This window comes from Macrotis lagotis, chromosome X (assembly GCF_037893015.1).
Source record: "Macrotis lagotis isolate mMagLag1 chromosome X, bilby.v1.9.chrom.fasta, whole genome shotgun sequence".
NCBI lineage: Eukaryota > Metazoa > Chordata > Mammalia > Peramelemorphia > Peramelidae > Macrotis > Macrotis lagotis.
In genome coordinates, this window is record NC_133666.1 from 176,186,497 (window position 1) to 176,196,864 (window position 10,368).

The 10,368-nt window shown below is 35.1% G+C and overlaps 1 non-coding gene across 1 annotated transcript; it reads right to left on the minus strand.

Moving 5' to 3' along the window:
• Positions 1 to 9,889: 9,889 nt before the first annotated feature.
• LOC141503722 (U6 spliceosomal RNA) lies at positions 9,890 to 9,997 on the minus strand. Its single transcript, XR_012473048.1, has one exon. It is a non-coding gene; the product is annotated as a U6 spliceosomal RNA (small nuclear RNA).
• Positions 9,998 to 10,368: the final 371 nt, after the last annotated feature.

Sequence of the window (10,368 nt, forward strand, 5' to 3'; positions counted from 1 at the left end):
TTTAGTATTTCACATGACTTGCTAATTTTTCTTTGAGGATGTCACTGCTGGCTTTGGCCAGTCATGGTGATGAACACATTTCTTAAAATGTGTCACAGCAGGTTGTGAAGCAAAGAGAATCCTGGAAAAAAAACAAATGCTCTCAAGTAATTACCCACAAACAGCACTGTTGCCAGAAACACCTTTTGGTATCTTCCTGAACAACAAACTGCATTGCCTTATGTTAGCTTTCATGGCCAGTTTACCAAGTCTTAAATCACTGGCTGAAACATCATCTCAGTCGATGAGGCCTGAAATCCTGTCTTATGACCTATGGAACACAAGGATGAAACATGATTAGAGTCTGTTGTCATTTTTGCTATAATTAACTGCCCATTCTGTCATTTATAGTCCAGCTGAGAACTCTAACTTGCAGCAGGAGGGCAGAAAATCTGACCTCCTTCAATCATGAGTTACTAAATGTGGTGCTGAAAAGACATAAGGGCATCCAATAAAACTCTCCCTTGAGCTCTTTGGCTTGCTATTCTAGCTTGTCGTTCTCACTTTCACTGAGAACAATTATAAATGATTACATTGCCACATTAAACTTGATTTTTGTGAGTTAAAGATTCCTGCCATATTATTATTGTGACCCTTTTCCATTTAATTGGTAATATATATATATATATATATAAAATATATATATATACATATATGTGTGTGTGTGTGCTTATAATCAAATAGTTAATCACCAACTATCATTATTGAGTACCAATTGTGTATAGAGTATAGTATTAAAGATGGAATGGAGGCTTACATAAGACTCATGGTAAAGAAGACATACATTTATGAACTTGGGAAAGTGTGGATTCATTTTGTTAATTATGTCTATTTGTTGCAAGGATTTTCCTCCCTTTCTTTTTAATGGTGGGGGAGGAGATATAGTATAAGAAAATTATAAGAAAAGTGGCATAAGAAAAGGAAGAAAAGGACAACAAAAAGATAAAGAAAAGGCATAGAAGGGAACAAAAGGAATTTCAGAAGGAAATACAGATTACCAAGGGAAACTTTGAAAATTATAGATTGAATTTATTATGCCTTTTTAAAAAGCATGGTGTCTGTAATAAAGACTCATGATTTCATAATCAACCATGTATTTCTTGTCTACTTTGTATACAAAATACTCTTTTCTGGTGTTTGTTAAGTGCAGATTATTAAATTTTTTTAATTTTGAGGGGAAGATTATGAAAGAAATATAAGAGCAATCTATCTTCAAAGATTTTAGCATCTGGGCTCGATAGCGCTTGACGAAATTATACTAAATAATAAATTTACTCATGATTCAGAGGAAATTTTAAATCAACTCCAACTCAGTATTATCTCTTTTCCTATTCATTATCTCAATTCCTAATTATATGACAGTGGTTTCAAAAGCTGGGTTTTTGTTCTTCAGAAATGCATGAAATGATGTAGAATGCTAGAAGAAAAATGGGGATCAGAAACTCCGTATTCTAGCAAGTTCACTTTCTATTGAAGGCTATTCCAGTTGAGAGCAAGGATGGCCTGCCAGTTACTTTCCTTTGCTATGCTTTACAAATCATGAGCAGGATGGGTAGTGGCCAAGTGAGAAATCAGAATATCCAAGGTGCCAGAACCCAGGTTAGAGGCCAGGACCTGAACCAGGGATGGCAAGGTCTACAAGAAATTCCAGGCAGGGATAGAGTTGAAAAGCAAAAACTGAGAAAGGTTGAGTTGTGGGTTCACAGGACTAAGGAGGAAATGTGATGCAGGAGTGTTTTGGGAACAATTTCCCTTTCCTCTTTCCATCTCCTCATCTCTCCAAGGAATACCAAGATGTCATGGTCTAGACAGATATTGAATAACAAGGGGCTCAAGGGCAGGCAAGACTCCAACAGCTGACAGAAAACTGGGACCAGTCAGATGCTGAGGTGGCTGTGAGAACTTATCTTGACAGAGGATTCACTAGCAGCTGTGGCCATCAAAGTTGCCCCTGGGAGTAGGAAGGCCAGGTTCATTGTGTTGGGGGAAGATGAAAACTAATCAGTCGGCAAATATTCATTAATGATCCATTATATGCTGGTGTTTTAGTAACTTGGAATCCAAAGACAAAAAATAAAATAGTCTATTACCCTCAAGGAGCTTATACTTCATGGGAGAAACAATACACACACACACACACACACACACATATGTATATATATATGTACATATATATATGATATATACAAGAAAAGCATATAGAGAAATATGAAGCAGTGATATCATGGTTAAACACTGAACCTGAAGTTAAGAAGACCTGAGTTGAGTTCAAATTCTGCTGCAATCACTTATTATTTTGTGACAACGGGTAAGTCACTTAATTTGCCTTTGTTCCCTCATCTATAAACTGGAGATAACAATAGTACCTCCCTACCAGGGTAGTTGTGGGGAACAAATGAATTTCAAATAATTGTAAAGCACATCGGATAATGCTTGGTACATAGTAAGAGTTCTAATTGCTAGCTATAATAATAATAATAATAATAATGATAATATAACAATAGCAACAACAAAAATAATACTCTACACTTAAAGTGACATATAAATGTTAGCTATCATTATTAGCTAGTATAAGGTAATTTTAGTAGGAAGCACAAGAAGCTGGGAAATCAGTACAGACTTTGTCTAAAAAGTGTTACTGGTGCTGAACCTTGAAATAAAGTGGAGATTTTGAGAAGCAAAATTTAAGAGAAAGTGCATTCTAGGTAACAGTAGCAGTCAGTGTTAAGAGGGGTACACTATATGAGGAACAGTAAGAAGTTTGACTGGATTGAAGATAGCTTGAAGGGAAGTAAAATATAATTAGTATAGAAGATAGATTGGGGCCAAATTCTAAAGAACTGGAAATGTCAAAGATTTACTCAAAAATATACAGACAATGAACAGGGCAATTGCAATGGAAGAAAGATTATCTCTAATTGGAATGAGTTGTTATTTATTCTTCATTTTCAAAGAATACTAATGACATCATGGATGATATCTTGACTTGTGTGGGAATTGGATTTGAGGCATAGTTGCACTAAGCTATCAACTTCACTTTTCTTTTCCAGAGTCACTGAAATCTAATGGCAAGACAAAAGTCAAGATGACTAGCAAAGACCCAAGATGCAGTGGATGATCTTGGCATCTTTGATGCCTTCACAGAGTCTATTTCAGTCATCTTCATGACCATTGGAACAAGTTGTTCTTATCTTCCTATTTCACCTGAGAAAGTCTTCACAAGATTGAAGTAGATAATCTCTCTAATTCACTAACAGATTCGAGGCCCATCAATTACTCTCAAGCTGGTTTAGCCTTTCTGCTGAGACAGTTTACTGAGATATGGTCACTGTGTTTATATCTTCTTAGAGCCACAGATGAGATTTGAGAGAAATATGAACCCAAAAGTGAATGAACAATCCAGAAAAGGATTCAGCAAGCCTTCACACCAGAAATATTAGTCCTGGAATTCCCTGTACATCCAATTGGAAGGGTTCATTTCCTCTATATCTCAGTTCCCATGTGAATCATTGATCCAAGTTCTTCAAGAACTACATATATAATTTTGACCATGTGTGACTGTTACATTAGATCAGGTTATAAGCCCCTCTAGATTTTCCAAAGATGAAATAAAAGAAGATGGAAGTTGTAAAAAATCGACATATGCAAATGAGAAATGTTCTAGGGACCTAACTCTAATTTGATTTATGGTGTTGCCAGCTGTCCAATGTCCACAGTTAAAGATGAACTCAAGATGTTTTTTTCTGGAGACTTGTCAGGAAATCACTCTCCCATTGTAGCCAACAATGTGACTATTTGGAGGAAGAAATAGATCCATGCAGTAATAATTTATTATCTACCATAAAAAGATACCCTTACCTCCTTGACTTTTGGGTAATATTACATGTAAGAGAAATCTGCTAATGTTTGAAATAAATTTACTATTATTCTAGGTTTTTCTTAACCTCCACAATAGTCTGTTTTAATCTATATAACTGAGTGGAATAAGCTGAATGTTTCAAATGAGATATAAACAGGATAAAATATGAATGTAAATGAAAATATGTAATATAAACCTAAGAGATTATTGAGTTCAACTCTTTCATTTTGTAGCTGAAGAGACTGAATCCTGGGTAGAGGAAGATAGCTGCTCAAGGTCAGCAATAAGTGTGATTTGAATTCAGGATCTCTGGCTTAAAATCCAGGGCTCTTTCTGTAATGCCATTCTAGTTTTTAAGACTGAATTTTTATGATGTTCCTTAGTATTTGAGGCAAATTCGATGTCATATGTATTACTGAAACTTAGTGGGATGAAACCCACAACTGAAATATGGTTTTCTATGGATATGCCTTATGTAAAAGAAGCATGACTCTTTGACCCATCAATATCACTAGTAGACCTATAACTCAAAGAGATCAAAGAAAGAGGAAATATAAACAATTTAAAAAAACCATAGCATTTTTTTTAATGACAAAATCCTGGAGACAAAGGAGAAACCCATTGACTAGAGAATGAGTGAACAAATTTTGGTATATGAAGGTAATGGAATTTTATTGTATCATTAGAAATGATGAAAGGGACTATTTCAAAAAAACCTCAAAAGAATTATATTAAAAGGCATACTGAAGTAAGCAGTACAAAAATAATAATACAAACACAATGACATTGTAAATATAAGCAACTTTGATAGACTTAGGAACTATGATCAATATAATGACTCATGAGAATTCCAGGGGACCTGTGATGAAGCAAGCTATTCACTTTCTGATTTAGAGGTAGGGGATGGACTCAAGATTAACAATGAGATTATTATAACTCCTGGAGATTATCATGGAAAAGAAAAGGAGAGTTTATTATATAGTGTCATACACTCTCAATTTTTGGAAAGAAGATTTCAAAGGGTTCTGGAGAAAGACAGTGAGGATTCCATGGACTAAAGTTCTACTGTGTAAATCAGTCAAAGAGGAATGGAAATTTTTCAGAAATGAAGTTCTGAGGATGGGTAGATGTCTCAGAGCTTCACAATTAACTTTGATTTAAAAAGATACACATAGAAGATGGGTAAAAGGACAGTTAAAAAAGGATGGCTAAGAGCATGCCATAATCTTGTGTCAGGAGTGTTAATGCTTGGATTTGGTCAAATCTGGCAAGGAAAAGTAAGGATGATGAAGTTTTTATTTTTTTCCTCCCTTTCTTAGTTAGCTATAATGGGGAAAAGAGAAAGACCAAAGAAAGAATATGGCCATTGATTGAGGTGGATGACCATTATAACTAGGAAAGACCATTATAACTGGAAAAGCTGCCAAAATTTGCTTCTATTTTCTTTACTAAAGAAAACAATTCCTGGATTTAAATGGACAAAGCAAAATGACTCACAGGGGATTGATATGCAAGATGTGTAAGGAGATACAATAAAATCATCTACCTGCCACTGATGAATTCAAGTCACCTGCCTCAGATAAAATACATTCTCAAACATTGAAAGGATTATTTAGTCAAATTGTTGAACTATTATCAGTAGTAATATTCAGGAGATGAATAGATTTACCACTTCCTTTTGAAAGGTAAATCTATTCATTTTCAAAAAAAAAAGAAAAGTAATATGCAAACTAGAGATCAATGAGCCTAACTTTAATTCTGGGAAAATTCTACAATGGATCATTAAATAGTAGACAGGTGAACAGTTAGAAAAGGAAATGTTATCAAATACACAGAAACAGAAACAGACACAGATAGAGATAGACAGACAGACAGACAGACAGACACATACACACACACACACACACACACACACACACACACACACAAACACAAACACACCCACTCCATCATGAATATCAGGCCTTATCAGATTAATCTCATTTCCTTCTCCCTCAACCCCACGGGATTATTAACCTGATTCAGTGGAATATTGTTATTACAGTAAAGCAGATGTCATATTTTTTAGAAGAGAGATGAGAAACAGACAATAGTACAATTAGATGGAATTGAAATGAGTTGAAAGGTAGGACTCAAAGAATAATCCTTTGTGTTTCAAAAATCAACTTGAGTAAAGGTTGCCAGTGGAATGTTCCAGTCATTTGTATTTGACCTTGAACTTTTTAACATTGTTTATTTGCATCATAATTTGCTTATTGATTTGTTTGTTTAATGTTTGTCTATTTGCCACCGAGTCTCCCTATCTTGGCCAGGTTGGAAGTGCTACTCACAAACTCTATTCTAATATTAGCCATATTTTAGTCTGTTCTTTTTCTGACTGGGGCTAGTTTGTCTTTCCCGAAGTAGGCTGATGATGGCTCCTGGCTTAAGGAAACTCACTCTATTGGGACCTGAGTTGGGTTTGACATGCAGTTGACTTTAGTTCTATTGTAGCTTAGAACTTTCAATCTGGAGTGATCTGGTCAGTTAACTAGCCTTTACCAAGCCAGGGGCTGTTCTAAACTCTGGGGACTCACAGAAAGCAAAAACAAAAAAATAAACAAAAACAATAACTAAGGGAGGCTAGGTGACACAGTGGATAGAGCACCAGCCCTGGAGTCAGGAGGACCTGAGTTCAAATCCGACTTCAGACACTTAATAATTACCTAGCTGTGTGGCCTTGGGCAAGCCACTTAACCCCATTTGTCTTGCAAAAAAAAAAAAAGAAAACAAACCAATAACTAGCCCCAGCTCTCAAGAAGACCACAGTCTAATGGAGGAGACAACATACAAACCATTATGTATGAACAAAGACATACAAGATCAATTAAGGTTAAATTTAGAGGGAAGCCACTAAGATCAAGTAGGATTAGTAAAGGCTTCTTTAAGGTGGACTTCAGATGAAATTTAAAGAGTAGGGAAGCTAGGAGGAGGAGATGAAGAAAGATATTGGTCCAGGCCTGGGGGATGATCCATAAAAAAACTGAAAGCTGAGAGTCTGGAGAGGGAGTGCCATGTTGGAGAAACAAAAAATGACCCTGTGACTGGATTGGAGATTGTCAGGAGAGTAAATTACCAAAAGATAGGAAAAGTACAAAGGGCTTTGAAAGCTAAACAGAATTTTATATTTGATCATGAGCCTTCAGAGTTTATCAAATGGGTTTTGTGTGGTGTGTGTGTGTGTGTGTGTGTGTGTGTGTGTGTGTGTGTGTGTGTGAGAGAGAGAGAGAGAGAGAGAGATAAAGACAGAGACAGAGAGAGAGAGAGAGAGAGAGAGAGACAGAGACAGAGACAGAGACAGAGACAGAGACAGAGACAGAGACAGAGAGACAGAGACAGAGGCAGAGAAAAGGAAACAGAAACAGAGACAGAGACAGAAAGAGACAGAAAGAGAGACAAATAAAGAAATCACTGGAGAAAGAAATGGCAAACCATTCCAGTATCTTTATCAAGAAAATCCCATAGACAGTATTGGTGTGATGCAGACAGTTCATGGAGTCACAGAGAGTCCCATATGACTATGATTTTTTCCATTAATTTTGTTAAACATTTCCCAATTACATTTTATCCTGGTTTAGACAATACTTCGGAATGTTGCCTGAATTGGTGCTAGACTCCTTTCTTTTTCCCATCAACCTCTCGATTTAAGGGGAAACTGTGTTTGGAAGCAGGAGCCAGAAAACTGTCTTAATTCCCTCCTTTCCTATCAAACATCATCTTTAGTCAGTCTTGAGATGTGTTTCAGACTTGATTTGAACTAGTTGCCTTTTTAAGATTTATTTCTTGTTTCCTTGAATTCCCATTGAATAACACTTTTAACAGACCAGTTGAAATGACAGTGGGTTTGCTCAATAGTATAGTTTTTGGAGCAGCTTAGAGAAAAAAAAATTGTTTTATACTCATTTTTTAAGAGTTGCATGTTTTTGTTATTTTGTCTCTTTAAAAAGCATATGCTACTGACTATCAGAAATTATGATTGCCTTCCATGTGATCCCTCTCACTATCCCTATAATTTTCTGGAAGAAAGTGAACCTCCCTATCCACTATTCCTGTTAGTATTGATTCCCCCATTAGAATAAAAGCTCCTTGAGGGTAGACAAGTAGTTGCTTTTGTATTTGTGTCTCTAGAGTTTAGTATACATAATGCTTGATACATAGTAAATGCTCGATAAATCCTTTTTCACTCATTTGTTGGTTTATCCCTTTTTACTGCTGCTATAACAGATGTTCCCAGATAAACCATATCTATTTTAATGCTCTTGGGGGAAGGGTAGAGTGGATTGACAGTTATTCTGAGAAATACAAATGTCCAATGAAATTATATTCTTTTTACTTTTGGACACATGATGAAAATGATTCTGTGAATTTTCTCCCCCCCCCCCTTCTGAGGGGAGAACTTGCAAGCTGGTCTTTAGTTTAATTTGTTGTGTCATTTGACTTTTTTTGGACATATTTCAGTTGCATCTGTAGTATGTTAAAGTGGTGATCATTGGGCAAACAGCTCAAACTAAGCATGTCATTCAGTCATTTTTCAGTCATGAAACTCTATGTAGTTCCATTTAGGGTTTTATTGGCAGAGATACTGAAGTGGTTTGCACTTTCCTTCTCCAGATCCCTATATAAATGAAGAAATGGAGGTAAACAGGGTCGAATGAATTGCCCAGGGCATATGCCCTAAGTATATGAAACCAGATTTGAATTTACAAATTTCCTGACTTCAGATGTATAACTCTATACATTGTGCCACAAAACTACATTAAATTAAATCTTGCAACAGTTATGGTTTGCAAATCATATGTCTTAGGATCAAAAACTGTCACTATGAAAGCAAAGAACGTTATAAGAGGCTAAGGGCTATTTTATATTTTTGTCCATTTTATGGAATACCACTGTCAAAAGAATTTACAACAACAAAGTTAACTTTTTGGTGGTATGACATCTTTATTTAGTTAATCAAAAAGTGTAGGTACATGCTTATAATGATCAGAACTCGGGCTCTGTTGGCATAGCATTTGAAAAAGCAGGAGTACCTCCATGTTTATGGTAGTACCTTCAAGTAGGACTTTAGGGGAAGAATAGTTCTATTTACAATGCAATTAATAGGGAAGTAGATAAGAAAGTTATGGTATATTAATAGGATGAACTATTATTGTAATATAAAGAGCAGTAAATATGATTAATTCTCAAAATTGTGGGAAGACATATGAAATGAAACAGAATGAAGAAAGTAGAGCTCAAAGAATAATAGACATATTAACCATAACAATGTAAATGTAGTCGACATAGAGCACAAGAAATTTCTCTAAAAGAAAAATCATATTATTGATTAGTTAGTTAGTACCATAGTATTGAGGTTAAAGGACTTATGCTTTCTCTTTGTTAACAATTATAAAAAAAATGGGTAAAATATATTCCTTTTTGGTGGAATATAACTTCTAGAGGGATTTGTTGTTATCCATTATGTATCGAAATAAAATGTAGTGATAAAATTTTTTAAAAGATGCTACAAACTTTTGTGTTAATACAAAATATTTTCTCCATCCCACAAAAACTTTAGTCTTTTTAATTTAGAAAAATGTGAATTTTGAATAATTTACACATCTAAAACCTTATTAAATTATGTTAGAATGTTGTATGGAATAAATTAACACATTTCTATACCTCACTCAGAATAAAAGAAAATGATTCGCATAAATCCAATTAACTTTCTAGTATTTGACAAGTAGCTCTTTTGTTTTTTGCTTGTCTTTTGGATCTTTCACTGACCATCAATTCTACTTAATAGGTAGGGGAATTAAAAGGATAAAAAATATTAATTAGGTATCGTAGCTATTCTCTGTTTTAAATGATTTGAAAGATTAGAACCATTACCTATGGATTTCCACTTCCCTATGCTATTCCTACTCTTCTGACTTCCTGTTTTACCCTTCTTCTCCTATTGTAGTTCTCTAGGACCTAGACCTGCTTTTCATGAATTTGCATGTTAACCTTGTACAGGGACTATGCTAATCTTCTCTGGATCTTTCCAATTTTAATATATGTGCTTGCTGAAGTGGGCACCTAGATCTTCTCTTACAGGTTATCTCTAATATTGATTCCTCTACTGGTGACCTTGTCTACCTGTCTCTCACCTTTTCTGGAACCTGGCATGTTGGATCTTTGGGAATCTGGATATCTTAAATCTAATCCCCAAATCTGTCAAGCTACAAACTTATAAACTGGATATCTTACATCTAATTCCCAAATCTACCAAGCTACAAGCTTACAAACATTAATTGATACTACCTTGCCCATAACCAAGGTGGGAAACAAATTGGGTTTATCCTTTCACCTCCCTTCCCTATAAAACATTTAGCTTTGTTTAGTTTCAGAGTGTAATCTTGATACATGAAGTGACTGTGAGAATTTCAAGAACTTGGTGTAATAATGGA